Consider the following 19,705-nt stretch of genomic DNA (forward strand, 5'->3'; position numbering starts at 1 on the left):
GACTCTAAATTGAGCGTAGGTGTGAATGTGAGTGTGAATGGTTGTCTGTGTCTATGTGTCAGCCCTGTGATGACCTGGCGACTTGTCCAGGGTGTATCCCGCCTTTCGCCCGTAGTCAGCTGGGATAGGCTCCAGCTTGCCTGCGACCCTGTAGAAGGAAAAAAACGGCTAGAGATAATGAGATGAGAAAGCGGACATTGAAGTTGCTGTGAATTTGGCTGTAGTGGATGACCTACCCAAAATACAACAACACAATCAATCAAAATTATGTGCTGCTGCTTCATTTTCATACAACTTTTAGTCCCTGAACTACAACCTGGCAGGCTTTCTGTTGTTGCATCCTATTCAAATAACATAATGTCTGTTTTGGCTTTAAATGGCACATGATGCATTGCACAATGTACATGTAATCAGTAAAGGGCACATTTAGTCTACATATAAGTCTACAGTATATGCTTCAATTTACCTCTAATGAAGACTGTTCTACGGGGTTGCTTTGTTGTGGACTGCACGGCGTTAAAAGTGTTTACTATGAAAGTTGTTCGATTAAATTGTGATATAGAGTGCTCCGAGATGATGCTAAAAATAGTAACCATGCGGTCGGCGCGACCATCTTGGAAGTCACTCGCTCCAGAGCGCGCATAGAGTACACATCATAGAGTAAACATTCACCGATTCGTTTCCGCGTTCGAGGGCTTAGAAGCTTGGATTTTTTTAAGAATTTAGACATTTCATCTGAAGTGATGGAGCACTACTGTGAAAGTTTGGATAAGCAGGCACGGGAGCGTTATGCTGAGAAGGTACGTTTCATTGGGAATGTAGATCCATACACTGTTAGTGAGAAGGAATGGAAAGCTGACTCCAGCTTGTTGCCGCATAATTATTATCAATTATTTTAGTCAGTGAATAAAATGTAGGCCTAGTATGTAACTTGTACTAACAGCATGTGTACATAAACATTACTAGGCCTAGATCTTAAATGCCATTTGATGCAACAATGCACTGCAGTAGACATAAGCTACCTAATGTGACATATCCATTAATCATTAAAAGATAATAGTTTGTATCACATTTATTTTAGTAACTATGAAATTCAAGACAATTTAACCTACCTGTCACAAAGTGATCAGAACAAATCCGGATACAGTCAAGTTGTCCTAAATTTGATCGGTTAATAGCAGCCAGCCACTGTCGTCTCCTCCGCTCGCTTTTCTCCTGTGCTGCAATTCCCTGGTTTGTCACGACTTTAGGGAGTCTGTGGAAGCTTTTGCCACCCTTTTCCCCCCGGCTACTACAGCCAACAATGACACACGTATTCGGCATTTTGCTTCGCTGAGCAACAACAATGCACTGACACAGCGACGTTTGACTTCCAATATGGCCGCCGCTGGGTTCGCGCTGATCTCGAAGCACTCTATAGGCCTAACTACAGTGTATACAACTGCTAGATGTTAAGGTGTTTTTGCCTTCTGAGGCAGAAGCTAAACAATTGGAGTTGAGCGCTTGGCAGAAGAAAACGTCACTGTCTGAAGAGGTTCTCTAACAAGGCTATTTTGTTTTGAATAGCTTACCGTTGACTGGGTAAAATAATGTCTTATGTCCTCCTTACGTTTTCGTTTATTGCCCGACATCACTGTCTGTGTGCTGTTTTGCTGTAGCAGCGAGCTGGATGCTGATTTTACCGCTTGCTACTGCTTACAGCCAATGACAACAAAAAACCATAGCAACGTCAAGGCAACGGGAGGTGGGCCAATCAAAGCTTCATAAAGCTTTTTTACCTGTCCCCACCAATAGTCAGCCGTCTTTGAGAGGTCTGTTCACAACTGAAAATCAGCTGGAAGTGATACCGCATTTGGTGTTTTTATTCAGCGTTTCCCACATCGCGGCTTCTCCATTCAAAAATGGTATGGACATTTTAAACTCAGCTGAATATTGGTATGGACGCGTCCATATGCATTTTTACGCCCATGCTTTATAGTAGTAATAATAATAAAACCACAAGGACCGCTTCCATCCTTGTCAAGGGGAGTGCTAACCTCTGCTTTCCTACAACACAATAATAATAATAACATACATGTCAACCTTTGGTCAATCAAACCTGTATAACCAACCTCCAAAATCCGTATTTCCCTTATAAATTCCGTATAAGATGCAAATTAAAATAATTTGCCTAAAATTTGAATGATAATTAACAATGATATATCCAAGTTACTGTTTATTCAATATTAATAACAATAAACCTTCAGAATGAATACAAAGCTCCAATGTTTGACAAAAACACAAAGTGTCACTCTAATGTTCTGAATTGTACTCCATGACAGCTTTTTTTAGCAGTCTGCACCAATACCTCACTAGGCTGCATGTCACAGCAAGTGTCTGTATTGATCTTGCCGGAGTGCCCATTCAGAATCTTTTCAGTCGCTAGTGAAAGTCGCTCAGGTGGAAATACGCGTTTCAAACAAAATGTTACTTCCCGGTTGGCGGGATTCTCGCAATGCGGTGTGCGCATGATCAAAAGTGGAATGAAGTCTCGCTACCACAAGATAACGCGCGATTTCATAAGACTCTTTACTGGCTGTCTGTGGTGTACAGTACGTTTGTAAATGTTCTGCACTCTTATCATCGTGGGAATTGATTATAGCTCTAAATAAATATTGAAGTTTTTTTAAAGAATCCGTATAACTTTATTTGTATGCCCGTATACTACGTTTATTGAATCAAATCCGTATAAAATACGGACATTCCGTATAGGTTGACGTATGTAATAACAATAATAATATTGTATTGTATGAAAGGAGAGGTTAGCACTCCCCTTGACAAGGATGGAAGTGGTCCTTGTGGCTTTATTATTGTCGATGTTGTTATTATTGTGTTGTATGAAAGGAGAGGTTAGCACTCCCCTTGACAAGGAGGAAGGGGTCCTCATCCTTGTGACTATTATTATTATTATTATTGTTGTTCAAGATTCAATAGTTTATTGCCATGTCAACACAGTTGATAGGAATTTGTTTTGGCACATCCCCAATTGTGTTGTATGAGAGGAGAGGTTAACACTCACCTTGACAAGGATGGAAGAGGTCTTTGTGGCTTTATTATTATTATTATTATTATTATTATTATTATTGTGTTGTATGAGAGGAGAGGTTAGCACTCCCCTTGATGAGGATGGAAGCGGTCTTTGTGGCTTTATTGTTATCATTTATTATTATTATTATTATTATTATTGTGTTGTATGAGAGGAGAGGTTAGCACTCGCCTTGACAAGGATGGAAGCGGTCCTTGTGGCTTTATTGTTGTTGTTATTCTTATTGTTGTTATTATTGTTATTATTGTGCTGTATGAAAGGAAAGGTTAGCACTCCCCTTGACAAGGATGGAAGCGGTCCTTGTGATTTTCTTCTTCTTCTTCCTCTTATTATTATTATTATTATTACAACAGTAGCAAAATTTTATTTTGGTGGTTGTATGAAATGCTTCAGCACTTGGAAAATATATTGGACCCAAAAATTACCAATGGGCCAATTTAAACAAGTATGATTTTAATCTGGACTATATATATTAAAAAAAGAACTATGAACAGGTCAGGTTAAACAAATACAGAGCTTGGTCAAGTAGCACAAGTGTTTTTAACTTTTTAGTCATGTACTTGTGGGAATACCTATAGTAATAAGTTACTTAGGTGTAAATGTGACTATGGAGTGATTAGGTTCACTGCCTTTAGTGTGTCCTGCATGACAAAAGGTTGCCTTGCTGGTAATAACTGAAATGAATGTGCACTTCTGTTCAGCAGTCATAAGGAAGTAGTGTTTCAAGAAGGAAAATATTACGTTTCTTAAATAATCTGATAGAAGATAGAGCTGGTTATCATAAAAGTGCAAGCAGATCCATGGCATATTGACTGGCCCCTACAAAGCAGTTAGACTGTTTTAATTAACCATATTAGCTTCCTAGGTTTTAACAGCAGAGAGGCTAATTATGACATAGATACCACACACTTTAAAAAACAATCTTCATTGTTCTGTTTTTATTCATGCAAAGCAGAAAAAAATCCAAAAGCAGTAGAATAGTCCAGAATGTTTTCTGATTTTTAAATCAAAGGTGATTTGGAGGGAAACATGAGAAAAGAAAAGCAAGGAGTCGTGCACCCTTGAACACAAGTGCTGTGCATCTCTCCTGTGGGAAAGTGTGTACTCTCCGTTGTGTTCACAAAAGGCTCTGGAAAGTTCCTGAATTCAGAGGGCCATCTGTCTGTATTATTTTACATATTCTTTCACCACAAGGACTGGGTGTTCTTGCATTTCATGTGGTCCTTCAGAGGCGCACTCCATGACAGCACAACAACGAGGAGCAGTTCCTCTTTCACAAGATGGCTGCCTCCAAATGAAGGGGAAAAATGCTTTTCTATCTGTCTTTAGCAGTCAGATAAGCAGGAGAAATGAGCAAAAATACAATACCGGATTCCTGGTTACTGCATGTCTACATTTCAAAAATACATACGTTTTATCTACTTTTTAAAATGTATAATGTCTACAGTACTAAAGAATGTGTTAGAACTTATGTAGGCATGATAATGCGGTAATGACTTCACAGACAATAACAGAGAACTGTACTCCATTGCAAACATTATTATGCATTATTATAATGCTTCTAGAGATCATGTGAAAATAAGCCAAAACTCTTTACAAGAAGTACAGTAAGAAATTATGAATACCTCTCACTTCACCCACACACAACCCACTGTGTGTTACTGATGATCTGAGCTCACACAATACCAAAAATTTAGATGGTGGGTGTGATCTCTCCCACTATATGTCCCCTGCGGTGAAAGGATTTGTCTCATTTTGCTATTTTCATAGTTAGGGTTGATTCATAGAGATTTAGAAACTAGTTTTCCTTTTGAGTTCAAAACAGAGTAGCTTGATTCTTTTAGCAGATGTCTTATCCTGTCTGTTGTCTCATCTCATTATCTCTAGCCGCTTTATCCTGTTCTACAGGGTCGCAGGCAAGCTGGAGCCTATCCCAGCTGACTACGGGCGAAAGGCGGGGTACACCCTGGACAAGTCGCCAGGTCATCACAGGGCTGACACATAGACACAGACAACCATTCACACTCACATTCACACCTACGGTCAATTTAGAGCCACCAGTTAACCTAACCTGCATGTCTTTGGACTGTGGGGGAAACCGGAGCACCCGGAGGAAACCCACGCGGACACGGGGAGAACATGCAAACTCCGCACAGAAAGGCCCTCACCGGCCACAGGGCTCGAACCCGGACCTTCTTGCTGTGAGGCGACAGCGCTACACCACTACACCACCATGCCGCCTCTGTCTGTTGTTATTTTAGTAAAATAAATGTATCTTTTTATACTAGGTCTGCAAGGTTTGACTGTGTGCACCGTTGGGTTAAACTGTCCATTCGAGGCCATGCTATCCTAGAATATTTGTCCCTGATGTCTTACATTTGTGCTCCTTTCAACAACAAGGATGCACCCCAGTCACTGTAGTACAAGGAAAAACAACAATTGTGTTTCCTGATATCCACATAGAAGCATGGCATGAAGCTGAACTCATTAGCACTCAGGGTAAAAGTTTATGTGGGTTGTGCACAACATTTCCTTCCAGTTTGTTACAGGAAAAATTACTTGGAATAAACAGCACTTCAGGTATTTATCAATTACTTGGAGCTTGTACTCTTCCCTAGAACATGTCAGTGCTCTGATGATCTGAAGAGCAAATCAGAAGGCTAAAGGTTATAAAGCAATGTTTAACTAGAGCAATCATCTTTCTGCAGATGAGCAGTGCTCTTGATATGTCTTAACACTGACTACAAGCATAGTTTTTTAAATATGCTTTCTGGAGGTTAGTCTTCTCAGTTAATGGTTGTCTTGTTTATGTGTTGAATAGAAGAAGCATGCAGTAGTTAAATGTCAATGCAGAGCTCTTGACATACATGAGACCCAGGACTTGTTTACTTCTTGTGGTTTAGCTTTGTTCTTTCACTGTTGGGAAATGTCTCGTTTCCCATCATGGGCGCAAATACTCTCTTCCTGCTCAGAAATGTCTGCATTTTGGACTGATCTAAGATCACAATGCATTGGCTGTGTCTAAGGCACAACTATTATGCAAGAATCAGCAAGGCTGCTTTCAGAACTGCAGACAGAGGAAGAGATAGCTGTTCGTGTGAAAGGCTTTGTACGACATTTAAACAGAAAAAAGGAGTGCCCACACACACACACACACACACGTACTTTCATTCTCTCAACAGCCCCTCCCTCCCCCCACCCCCACCCCCAGGGTGTATTTGTCTTCATGAGCACAACTGTCTCTTCAGTACGTTTGCTACTGGTGCTCAGAGGGCCTCTAATTAGAAACCCCCCTTTACTGGTCAATCATTACACATGCTGATGTTTTCCCCTCACCGCTTTCGATGGCTGAAGTGGATAACAGCCTTGTATCGGTTGTCCCTTTACTATCTAGTACACTGAATTGACATGACATACGTGTTCCAATGTTTCAGATGCTGGTATAATAATGCACTGCCCATCCTACCTATTGTTGTTTAGATTGGTTAACACCTGAAACATTACTCTTATGGTTCACAAACGAAGGCCATTTCTGGGAGAGGAAAATGCTGAAACAACTACTATACAAATAAGTCAACAAGTAATAATGTTCAGGCATGACTAACAAAGTTAAGGGAATGAAATGGAAAATCTACTGTCTCACAGGTAACCTGTGGTGAATATAAAGGCTAATACTTTTAAAGTGATGAGTGGGAAGAAAACAAGTTTTTTAGCACAGACTAGCATGTCATACATCCCCATTCAATATTACATTCTGTATATTGTTCACCACAGGAAATGGAACAATAGAAACAATTAAAGAACAGAAAAACCAACCAGTCTGGTGTTAAATAGAATTAAAGGTTCTCTGAAATATAAACAACTAAATATACACAAGGAAAGCCACTTTTACTGTCATGTTTTGGTGTTTCTTAGTGGGGGATGAACTCTCCAGTTAGTCAGGTTTTAACAACCCTCTGCTCAAGGTAAGGTCTGTGAGTCAAATAAAGCCACGTCAGAATGTGTCATCGTAAAAGACAAACAAGTTGAGGCTGTGTTACCCAGCAGTACTAGGAGAAATCAAAATATAGCATGCGTGAGATAAGAAAGGCATGGAGCACAGATGCACATCCATCCCATAAAGACTGTGTCACTGTGACCTTTTGAGTTAATGATTGAATCAAGTGGATGAGATGAACTTTACCACATTCACCACACTGATTTTAAATAAATGTCTGCATTCAGATAAAACAAAGGCGTAATACACTGTAAAAATGTCCGTAGAATTAACAGTGAATTTATGTAAAATCATGACATTAAAAAACTGTAAATACAGAAACAATGAAGCAGTGTGTAATTTACATCAATATACTGTAAAACTCCTAGCCAAATACCACTGTTAATTTAACAGTAAGAATATGTTGAATTGATCATATTTTTTTGTAGAATTTACAAATTGTTGTAGTGTAAACACAGACAAACTGTAATACTAAAACAGAATGTGATAGTTAAAATTACATCATTGCCCTGTTAAAAAAATAAAAATATGTCAGTAGAGGCTCTCCGGCACATTTCTTAAAACTCTAAATCAAATAAAATATCTGTCTAGTAGATCATTGCTTGTAACCATCATTTTGGAGCCACAAAAAACAATAATCGAGAACACTCGCAATTCATTCCTAGATGCTTTTTTATTGTACAATGAATATCCGTAAAATTAACAGTTATGTATTGATTATTGTACATTGAATACCTGTAAAATTTACATTTAGTTAGCATTAATTGTACATGGAATCCCAGTGAAATATACAAGTTATTCTGTAATGTTGTTTACATTTCACTGTATTTTTAACAGGATTATTCTGGCAACCACAGCTGCCAGTATTTTTCCGTAAAACAACGGATTTTTTTTTACAGTGTAGAGTACATTTGTGTGACAGCTGTAATTAACAGTTATCCACTTGACCACAGTGTTGCAAAGCAAGACGTTACCTACTGTACCTCATACAATACCACCGAAAGGAACAGGACAAATCAGAACTTTTTTTCCACCCAAACCTATATGAATTATCTCCATATACAGCACTGAGCAGGGAATGGGAGTGAGAACGTGGGATGTGTCTTGCTGGGTCACAACAGGACATCTGTATTTCTCTCGACTCATGCTATACCATGCTACCCCATAAGCTGCATTTACACACTCCAATGATAGAGTAAATAAAAAGGCTTCTTTGCTCTTGTTATTCCATCTATAGTAATACCTTGTGTGACCTCTCGGCCTGTGGCAACAATGTACTATTGTTTAAGGTTAACCTAGTTTATTCTAAATAATACAATGCCAAAGAGATTACTTTTGTGACATTTAGATAATCATTATCATTATATTAATTCACTCATCGGATGCTCTTGGAAAACAGAGTTAGATTAAAATTCATATACTGTACATTCATAGAAAAAAAAGAAGACTTCAACACTTCAGTGATTGTTTGGATAGTTACAAGTTCTTAGTTTTCCAAAAAGGTTATTATATTAAGAACCCTTTTTAATTGGGAAACACTCTGTTGTAGGGTTTTACATAGAACCATTAAGGATTCCTCAGAAGTATTATTAAAGAACCCAGAAGGGTTCTAGATTTAATTTTTGTCTATATTGTTTACCTATAGTGAGTACACAATGAAAGAGAGAGAAATTAGAACTGCAAAAATGATAATTCAGATTTTAAATCTCTTTGGCATTATATTATTTACAATAAAGTTCTTCGATGATATAATTGTAATCAGGTTTTCCATATACAGAAGTAATGCAGGAAACAATGTAGCCTGAATTAAATGACCAAACAACAGAAGTAAAATATGTAGAAGTAAAACTCAGTAAACAAGAAATATTAACTAGTTATTGGACTAGCCTACAGCCTATAATATCTCTAATATCTCTACATAGATATTTTCCTATATCTACATTTGTTTAAATATAAAACATATAAAAGGTTGGGGTTTTTTTTAATACTGGTTACAGTGTTGTGTCTGCTTTAAAATATCTTCATTGACTAAAATGCCTGAACAAAACTAAAATGAGTATTGCAGCTGCTAACACATTTGTGAGTCTTGGGAATTTTATGGCTGTTTTGGCTAGGAGGCCAGTTTGTTACTCAGGAGCATTGTATGCGGAACCACGTATGGGAAAGCCATTCTATTATAGTTTCCCTTAACACTAATCAGGATTTGGATTAGCATTAATTGTTAACTGGTGCATGTGAAAAACAAAAAAGAAATCTCTACATGTAATGAGCTCAACATGAGTGGAACCCTAAGCCTGATTGTACTGGAGTGTATCCTGTGTAATGTGTGCTTTTAATACTTCTGGGGATGTTCACATGCCTCTGGATGTCTAATTGAGAAAAATGACCTTCTCTCAGCAGTACAGGTTGGTTTGCTTATCACTATTATTCCATCATGATAAAATGGTATTTTCTCCTTAATTTCAGAAATATTGTATAAAATATTTTGGAGCTATAATCCATCCATTATCTGTAGCCACTTATCCTGTTCTACAGGGTTGCAGGTAAGCTGGAGCCTATCCCAGCTGACTATGAGCAAGAGGCAGGGTACACCCTGGACACTCACACCTACAGTCGATTTAGAGTCACCAATTAACCTAAACTACATGTCTTTGGATTGTGGGGGAAACTGGAGCAAACCCACACAGACACAGGGGAGAACATGCAAACTCCACACAGAAAGGCCCTCGCTGGCTGCTGGGCTCGAACCCAGGACCTTCTTGCTGTGAGGTGACAGTGCTAACCACTACACCACCGTGCCGCCCGGAGCTATAATCTGATTAGCTAAAACACAATGATGGAAATGCAGCTCTGGGATTCTGGTGATTAAACTTGTACATAAGCAAATGAAGATATCATCTGTTTCCTTCTAATTCAATGCAACATTTCTTTTGGGGTCAGTAAGGAATTCATTAGCTGCAATTAAGAGCAGGCAGAGTGCTGTCTGTATTTAAACCTGTACCTTATTGTGTAGTTAGATAAAAGCCTCGAAGATCATTGCTACTTTTACAAGACATGTATGTCATGAATGTCATGGATTCAAAAAATAACTTTAAAAATGTGTCATAAACATGAACATAGATGAGACATTTATTTATATTACTTTCAGACTCATTTGCTTGTGTATAAGTAAATTACACAATAAACTCCAGAATAACTGCCATTTTCATGAAAATGAGCAAACATCAATAGATAAAATGTATACTTTTATGGATTATTGATATTATTATTCAGCTTGTATATTTAAAAATAAAATATTCCTCGGGGGCGTCGTGGCTCAGGTGGTTAAGGCGCCATACCATGAATGCGGGCGACCCGGGTTCGATTCCGGCCTGAGGTCATATCCCTTCCCGTCTCTCTCTCCCGCTCATTTCCTGTCTCTACACTGTCCTATCCAATAAAGGTGCAAAAAGCCCAAAAAAAATATCTTTAAAAAAAATAATAAAATATTCCTTTTCTATAATTCTTATCCATTGTAGGTCATGGGGAAGCTGGAGTCAACCCCAGCTGACATTGGGCGAGAGGCAGGGTACATCTTGAACGGACCGCCAGTCCATTGCAGCACCAACACAGAAAGACAGACAGCCATTCACACTCACGTACAGACCTAAAGGCAATTTAGAGTGGCCAGTTGAACTATTCTGCATGTCTTTGGACTGTGGGAGGAAACCTACGCAGGTACAGAGAGAACATGCAAATTCTACACAGAAAGGCTCCAGTCGGCCATGAGGTTTGAACCCAGAATGAGATGAGATATATGACCGCGAGTTGTTTGTTTGTTTCAGAAACTACATAGTGAAAATTTGGAATAATTGTGTGGAATGTTTATTTTAATTTTAATCGTTTGTGCCTACTCGCATTAGGGGTGTGAAAAATTTTGTACAGGTGTGTATTTGTGTGTATGTGTATATCTGACAATGACCTTTTCGCTGTCCTTAAATACCAATCAGGGCGCAAGACTATCTTGCACGTTTGAATCAGTTTCTAAACCGTCTTTTATCATGACACGGCGACACGACGCGAGGATTTTGAAAGTGGTTTACAAAATTTTATTGGAACTTCTTTACAAAAACCATTTTTTTGACAAAATTTGCTAATTTTTGTAACCGTAACCAAGCAACGAACTAGCCAATAGCATTTCAGAAATACGGCCCCGTGTTAAGGAAAAAAGCCCTCCTTGATTGACCAATCAGAATTGAGTAATTTGGCCCTATGTATTATAAACATGTTTTAAACATGACAACTTTTAGGTATTTTTTGTGAGTGTCAATAATGTAGCCAAAATCTATTTTCTTCTTATGCTTTATTAAAATACATAGGTTTACATTTTGTTTGTTTGTTTGTTTGTTTGAGAAACTACATAGTGAAAATTTGGAATAATTGCGTGGAATGTTTATTTTAATTTTAATCGTTTGTGCCTACTCGCTTTAGGGGTGCGAAAAATTTTGTACAGGTGTGTATTTGTGTGTATGTGTATATCTGACAATGACCTTTTCGCTGTCCTTAAATACCAATCAGGGCGCAAGACTATCTTGCACGTTTGAATCAGTTTCTAAACCGTCTTTTATCATGACACGGCGACACGACACGAGGATTTTGAAAGTGGTTTACAAAATTTTATTGGAACTTCTTTACAAAAAACATTTTGTTGACAAAATTTGCTAATTTTTGTAACCGTAACCAAGCAACGAACTAGCCAATAGCATTTCAGAAATACGGCCCCGTGTTAAGGAAAAAAGCCCTCCTTGATTGACCAATCAGAATTGAGTAATTTGGCCCTATGTATTATAAACATGTTTTAAACATGACAACTTTTAGGTATTTTTTGTGAGTGTCAATAACATAGCCAAAATCTATTTTCTTCTTACACTACCGTTCAAAAGTTTGGGGTCACCCAGACAATTTTGTGTTTTCCATGAAAAGTCACACTTTTATTTACCACCATAAGTTGTAAAATGAATAGAAAATATAGTCAAGACATTTTTCTGGCCATTTTGAGCATTTAATCGAGCCCACAAATGTGATGCTCCAGAACCTCAATCTGCTCAAAGGAAGGTCAGTTTTATAGCTTCTCTAAAGAGCTCAACTGTTTTCAGCTGTGCTAACATGATTGTACAAGGGTTTTCTAATCATCCATTAGCCTTCTGAGGCAATGAGCAAACACATTGTACCATTAGAACACTGGAGTGAGAGTTGCTGGAAATGGGCCTCTATACACCTATGGAGATATTGCACCAAAAACCACACATTTGCAGCTAGAATAGTCATTTACCACATTAGCAATGTATAGAGTGGATTTCTGATTAGTTTAAAGCGATCTGCATTGGAAAGAACAGTGCTTTTCTTTCAAAAATAAGGACATTTCAAAGTGACCCCAAACTTTTCAACGGTAGTGTATGTTTTATTAAAATACATAGGTTTACATTTTGTTTGTTTGAGAAACTACATAGTGAACATTTGGAATAATTGCGTGGAATGTTTATTTTAATTTTAATCGTTTGTGCCTACTCGCTTTAGGGGTGCGAAAAATTTTGTACAGGTGTGTATTTGTGTGTATGTGTATATCTGACAATGACCTTTTCGCTGTCCTTAAATGTTTGCACTGAGTCGGGTAAGTGCTTGCAAAAAAAAAAAAAAAGTGTTCCACGGGAAAGCTCGCGCGCGGGCCACACCCACACCCCCACGGCCGCGTGCGCGTGTTCTCGAGGCTTGTTTTGATCGGAGAGCAACAAGTCTGCGGGTTCAAGAGTGGGCGGGGCTTTAAGGCTTCCACTGTGCTCACGGGGCCGCTGCGTCTTCCTTCTGTCTTCTTCTGCTTCATGGCTTTTCTCCGTCTGTCCTGACCTGCGGCTCACAGCGCGAGCAGACCCAAACATGATATACAGACGTCATTTTACACCACACAGCCCTGCAAAAACCGATGCGCAACAGTCCCAGAACGACGCTCAGGGCTTGTCCTCTGGTGAACCCGGCGCTGCCGAGAACATCCCGTTCCTGTGGTATTAATAGCTCCCTCTGCGTCACACGCTTCTGCTCCGAGCGCCGCGCTAGACACGCGATGCGACTCAGCACGCGCGTGCGCGCGCTCCCGCAGCCACATACACAGTTATGAAAGAAAAAGTGAGCAGCAGCAGCAGTGTGCACCAGAATGCACCTCTCACTGCTCGCAGCACTGCTTCCACCCTCAAACGCTAACGTACTGTATCACTAGCCTATTTGTGCATGGTTGAAATGAATTTTACAAGCAGCCTGATCTGAAATATAACAACTGGGTATCTTGAGAAAAAAAAAAAAACACATTGAATTAGTGTTACCATTAAAATTTTAATTATGAATATGTGGATCTGGTACGGGGCAGCAGAAGGTCCTGGGTTCGACCCAGCAGCCGACGAGGGCCTTTCTGTGCGGGGTTTGCATGTTCTCCCCGTGTCCGTGTGGGTTTCCTCCGGGTGCTCCGGTTTCCCCCACAGTCCAAAGACATGCAGGTTAGGTTAACTGGTGACTCTAAATTGACCGTAGGTGTGAATGTGAGTGTGAATGGTTGTGTGTGTCTATGTGTCAGCCCTGTGATGACCTGGCGACTTGTCCAGGGTGTACCCCGCCTTTCACCCATAGTCAGCTGGGATTGGCTCCAGCTTGGCTGCGACCCTGTAGAACAGGATAAAACGGCTAGAGATAATGAGATGAGATGAGATGAATATGTGGATCTGGTATGGGGCAGCATGGTGGTGTAGTGGTTAGCACTGTCGCCTCAGAGTAAGAAGGTCCTGGGTTTGACCCAGCAGCCGACGGGGGCCTTTCTGTATGGAGTTTGCGTGTTCTCTCCGTGTCTGCGTGGGTTTCCTCCGGGTGCTCAAAGACATGCAGGTTAGGTTAACTGGTGACTCTAAATTGACCGTAGGTGTGAATGTGAGTGTGAGTGGTTGTCTGTGTCTATGTGTCAGCCCTGCGATAACCTGGCGACTTGTCCAGGGTGTACCCCGCCTTTCGCCCGTAGTCAGCTGGGATAGGCTCCAGCTTACCTGTGACCCGGTAGGACAGGATAAGTGGCTACAGATAACAGATGGGATGGATGGTGGTGTAGTGGTTAGCACTGTCGCCTCACAGAAAGAAGGTCCTGGGTTCGAGCCCAGCGGCCGGCGAGGGCCTTTCTGTGTGGAGTTTGCACGTTCTCCCCGTGTCTACATGGGTTTCCTCTGGGTACTCCAGTTTCCCCGACAGTCCAAAGACATGCAGGTTAGGCTAACTGGTGACTCTAAATTGACCGTAGGTGTGAATGGTTGTTTGTCTCTGTGTCAGCCCTGCGATGACCTGGTGACTTGTCCAGGGTGTACCCCGTGCCTCATCCATAGTCAGTTGGGATAGACTCCAGCTTGCCTGCGACCCTGTAGAGGATAAGCGGCTACAGATAATGGATTGATGGATCTGGTATGAAAGTCCTGAACTGCAAGTGTTGTACCATTATTATGATCTAATATCCCATTATTTTCCCTTAATAACTAGTTCAAATCTTGTGGCTCCATTCTTATATTGCAATTTTTACCCGTCAAAATTTCCACCAATATACAAAAGTCACTGCATAAAAACTGCCTCATAAATGATGACTCCAGATATTTGACACTGGAGTTCATCCAAAAGTGAGTTACAATGCTGCTGGCTTTTAAAGATAAACCAACTTGCCTTAGTCAGCAACTAGCTGTATCTCTAGGCCCCTGCATGTAAACATAAACATAATTCTGTTGTCTTTGTGTTTGACAGGAACAGAAAGGGGTCAAAGGGTAGCTACATTTCAGCATAATTACTTTACAGCCATGTGACTTGAGGTAGAATGTGTCAAAATGGCACAGAAGATTTATGCATTTCTGCAACTCTGCATGGGTATGAATAGCTTAGGCAATGTAATATGACCTTCAGGAAAGCACTGCTAATAATAAGTGTCTTAAAGCTAGGGAAAGGAACATTAGAGAAACCAGCAGGAGTCATCTAGATTTTGAAAGTATCCAAGCGAAAAATCCCACCGTCTCCTTTCAGGCCCCCAGTGGCGTGCACAGATAGACACGAGGTGGTGCTCAAGCACCTGCCCCTCTGCCCTCTGTCCAAAAAAGTGCCCTTTTGAATTTTTTTTTTACAGTTTACTGAGGCCAATGTCGACATGATCTTTTAGAAAAGCCGCGGCATTAAAAGCGTGTGTGAAAATAATGTCCCGATGTGTGCCCCCTCCGCACACACACCGGACCTCTGTCTCTCTTGCTCTGTCACGTGAACAAGCGTGCAGTGCATTCAATGTGAGGTTGCAGCAGCATAGCGTCCTGGAAGCCACGGCCTTGTCGTAGCGCAGACAACACATCGGGCAGTCAGTCAGCTCTTCCCCTGCCCCACCAGCCAGGTAACACATGAATCGAGTGAAAATGTATTGTTTGCCCTCTAAGCCCAAGCTGTAATTATTTTGTCGTGAAGTAGCCCGTCGCATACAGAAACAACTGCACATAAGTATTATATTTTTTGCTAGACCATTTTCAGATTTAGGAAAACAAAAATTTATTTTTCTATTTTGTTCAACTAGAGATTCCTGGCAAAGTCAAAAAGGCTTGATGTAATAAATTAACATTAAGTGGTTGTTTTACACCTTTAAAAACTAAAACGGGTCAGTGGCGACCCGAACACAAGAGGAGGGTTAAATCTCAGACTTTTATAATAAGGTGTTCCACATGCGCAAAAAAGTGCCCTTTTTCCCCCCAGAGCACTTGCCCCCCAAAATGTCTGTGCACGCCATTGCAGGTCCCCCTACAAAGCCACTCTTCCAAAACACACGAACTGATTACTGCTGGAGGACGAGTCCATGAGAAACAATCCCCCCCCCCCCCCCCCCCCCAAAAAAAAGCCCTAACCAGATAATCGCCTGTCCAACAGAAATTCAGCAACCATGCTATCACTTTTCAGGCCCTTTTACTCCGTCAGTAGTCACCATCGTTGAAAATCCAGTTTACTCTGGTTTGACCTCTTGCTTTATCCAAACTCGTTTTCATCACAGCTATTTCTGCTTCAGTCTTTCCTTTCTTGTTTGGTTTAGCAGTGCATTATGTTGTAGGAATAACATTAGGTGCAAGTGGAAATTTTGGCCACTCTTTCTCGGTCATTCTTGTGCAATGAGCTTGCTAGCTTTAGCAATATGTCTATTTAACTTTGTGGAAGACTCTGGTCATGCACAGAGTGCAAGGGCAGAGTGCACACAGGTAGACAGGCAAGATATCCAGTCATTTCATGAAAACCCAGTGAAATGATCTGATGGGTTTTTTACAGTCCTGTGACTGCCACAGATGACAGATTTTTTTTTTTCTTTTGACTGTCAGAGCATTTGATTTATTCATTGCTGTTTGGGATCTAAAGAGAATTTCAAGAACTGCTTCTAAATAATGCTTCTGTAATGCTTCTAAAGTAAATTGCCAAACCTTGGTTTAAATCAACACCCTTTTCGATCCAAGACTTGTGAGATTATTACTATGAGGCAGTTACTTTCAAAAGCGATGAAGCATTTTAGCTGACTGGAAACTGTGGCATCATCACATCACACCCTCTGTTTCACAATTAGCCTGTGAGAAAATGTGCCCTGAGGATAGGATATTATACAGTTTGCAAACATCTGATTTACTAAAAAATAATTTAAACATTTGAACGCTAAACATCAAAATATTCGATTTGATATCACGTACTAAGTTTTGTTTTAATAATTTAAACAGGCTTATGCTGCCCAGCAAAGCAGCATAACTGATGATGGTGACCTCATACGTACCTTCCCCCATTCACAGGCTTCATAGTAGAGCTTAAAGCTGAGTTGCAGTGGGAGCTTGGCCCAGCCCTTGGGAAAAGGGGAGGATAGTGGAAAGGGGGAGGAAGGGAGTGAGTGAGATAGACAGACAGAGGGAGGTAATTCTCACAGTTGCTAGCCTCAGTGTTTTGCAGAGTGGGGGTTTGATTTGAGCTTGCTGCACCGAATCCAAGCCAACCATGTCAGTGCAGGTTTCTTTATTGCGTGTTTGTCTGATAAATAACCAGACTTATCACGCTGTGGAAGTGTATTTTCCATGTAAGTACATCTGTACACCACTTGATTTTCAGTAAGAAGGAACAAAGAGTAGATGTTGACGCACGCCTAACCACTTCCTCTTAAGGTTCAATGTCATATACCAGTGACCTTAGGTAATGCTAGATTTATATTACAGAATTGCACAAGAATCATGCTGTGCCATCTAGTGAAAATCTAAAAGTTATTTAGTATTGTCAGCATTGTTTCAGGGGAAGTATATCTCGTACACTATATCTGTATACCTCTTAGTTCTGTGTAGTTTATCAAACCAGCAATTACAGGCCTTAGTGACCCACATCAGTGCTCCACGGCTCAGCACAGCCTCACCCAGACGATCGGCACCATGCAAATTATAGTGCAACTCCAAACACTCCCACTGACAATTATGAGTGAGTGAGACATCAAGCCCATTGGAAGCCGAGTGCGCCGTCTCTGTACAAGACAGAGGCACATTGCAGAACTAGAATGACAACTATGTGTACTGAGCTTTTGAGTCATGAAGCGCAGGAGTCTCACTTTTGATTGATTTTTTTTTCTCTTGTTATCTTTGCACAGGTACACCCTGTACCGTCAACATAATAATATGTCTTTTTGTTTCCTTCCAACCCCACATGCTCACACATGCTCTTATCAAGGTTATGCTGTTCACAAGTAAATCAGTAAATGCCCCCAAAAATATATACATAAAAAGCATGTACATTATAGTTGTTTCCTAAGAACAATCTGGGTGGATTGAGTGTATTAAAGTTATAAAAGGTAAACAGTATACTTCTGGTTTTATGGCTCATGAAGGGCTCATTATTACTTTCAGAATGTGTTTCTTAGGCCAAGTTTACATTAGACCGTATCTGTCTCGTTTTCTTCGCGGATGCACTGTCCGTTTACATTAAAACGCCTGGAAACGCCGGGAAACGGGAATCCGCCAGCGTCCACGTATTCAATCCAGATCGTGTCTGATCCGGTGCTGTGTAAACATTGAGATACGTGGATACGCTGTGCTGAGCTCTAGCTGGCGTCGTCATTGGACAACGTCACTGTGACATCCACCTTCCTGATTCGCTGGCGTTGGTCATGTGACGCGACTGCTGAAAAACGGCGCGGACTTCCGCCTTGTATCACCTTTCATTAAAGAGTATAAAAGTATGAAAATACTGCAAATACTGATGCAAATACTGCCCATTGTGTAGTTATGATTGTCTTTAGGCTTGCCATCCTTCCACTTGCAAGTGGTAAGTGACTTGCGCACAGCGGCTCAGTCCCGAATCACTGCTCGTGCACTACACTCGTGCGCTCTGTGAGCTGCGCAGGGCCGGAGTGCGCACCCTCCAGAGGGCACTCGCTGTTCAGGGCGGAGTGATTTGGAACGCAGCCGCTGAGGAGGAAGCGATGAGCCGCACTGACACATTTCAACTTACGTGCCGAATTAGTCATGTGATTAGCGTATCCGTGTATTGGCGTTGCTGTGTGCACGCTAATCGTTTTTAAAAACGTTAATCTGATGATCCGCTGATACGGTCTAATGTAAACCCCACCTTAGTATCTAAGAAAATAATTACACACTAAGCACATGACCTTATTTCACCATAGATACCAGACTAATAATCTGATTAATTGAAAGCTGCTTATCAGTTGTCAAGCAATAGTTCTAGCAGTAGTTTAAAACATACATGATATGCCTTGAAAATTGATGTGTGCTTGCCCATTCCTAATTTCCTCCATTACTGCTTATACCAAAGCCCTGTTAATCTCAAATCTGATCGGTCAGAAGCTGTTGATTAATTTTTAATAACAGCAGCTCTGACAATCAAGTTATTTAAATCACAGGTTTATATTAACATGCTTGTTCTAGTATGTTATTAATTCCAAAGGAACAACTCATTCACAGGGCCTTGTATAACCAGCCAGTCTACATAATCTGGGGCTGATAATAAAAAGCATCGAACCATGTTGTCAGGAGACACCAGTTTACCATTTATGAAAGAAGTGTCATGTGTCAGAACTTTGTAATGGTCAGTAAGTTAAGTCTTCTGGACAAAGGAGTTTGCGTTTTACAGGTTCTGTGAAACGTGACAAGCTGTTGTGTCTTATTAAATTCAGGAGAAAGAGAAATCAAGGCTGATGTGACAGAGAGAAAGAGAGAGAGAGATTGTTTTTAGGTGCTTTAATATAATTTAGTATAAATATGCAGGTGATTATAAAAAATTGCGTCTGCTGATTGGTTGAGAAATTCAGACTATTTCTCGATAATCACCTTGAGCAACTCGGCAAAATGGCGGCCAATCACTTCATCACCGTAAGTGAGGAAGAGTCACAAATTATGAAAGAAAATGCTGTTCCTAAATGCACTAAAAATGCTATGACGTTTAGTCTAAAACTATTCATAGGTAAGGTGGTATTGTGATTTATTTTATCCATTTCAAAACAAAGTATTTTATGTAAGTCAGCATAGATAAGTGACAGAAGTCTGTGCCGCGCCGTTATTACATTTGCATGCTGCTTT

General features: G+C 40.4%; 7 pseudogenes; 6 read left to right on the forward strand and 1 right to left on the reverse strand.

Moving 5' to 3' along the window:
• Positions 1-1,981: 1,981 nt before the first annotated feature.
• On the reverse strand, positions 1,982-2,055 carry LOC132882338 (U6atac minor spliceosomal RNA; annotated as a pseudogene).
• Positions 2,056-2,781: 726 nt separating this feature from the next.
• LOC132882336 (U6atac minor spliceosomal RNA) lies at positions 2,782-2,865 on the forward strand (annotated as a pseudogene).
• Positions 2,866-2,869: 4 nt separating this feature from the next.
• LOC132882340 (U6atac minor spliceosomal RNA) lies at positions 2,870-2,979 on the forward strand (annotated as a pseudogene).
• A 48-nt stretch (positions 2,980-3,027) lies between these two features.
• LOC132882343 (U6atac minor spliceosomal RNA) lies at positions 3,028-3,114 on the forward strand (annotated as a pseudogene).
• Positions 3,115-3,124: 10 nt separating this feature from the next.
• LOC132882342 (U6atac minor spliceosomal RNA) lies at positions 3,125-3,207 on the forward strand (annotated as a pseudogene).
• Positions 3,208-3,225: 18 nt separating this feature from the next.
• LOC132882341 (U6atac minor spliceosomal RNA) lies at positions 3,226-3,309 on the forward strand (annotated as a pseudogene).
• Positions 3,310-3,331: 22 nt separating this feature from the next.
• LOC132882337 (U6atac minor spliceosomal RNA) lies at positions 3,332-3,452 on the forward strand (annotated as a pseudogene).
• Positions 3,453-19,705: the final 16,253 nt, after the last annotated feature.

Source organism: Neoarius graeffei, chromosome 2 (assembly GCF_027579695.1).
Source record: "Neoarius graeffei isolate fNeoGra1 chromosome 2, fNeoGra1.pri, whole genome shotgun sequence".
Taxonomy (NCBI): Eukaryota; Metazoa; Chordata; class Actinopteri; order Siluriformes; family Ariidae; genus Neoarius; species Neoarius graeffei.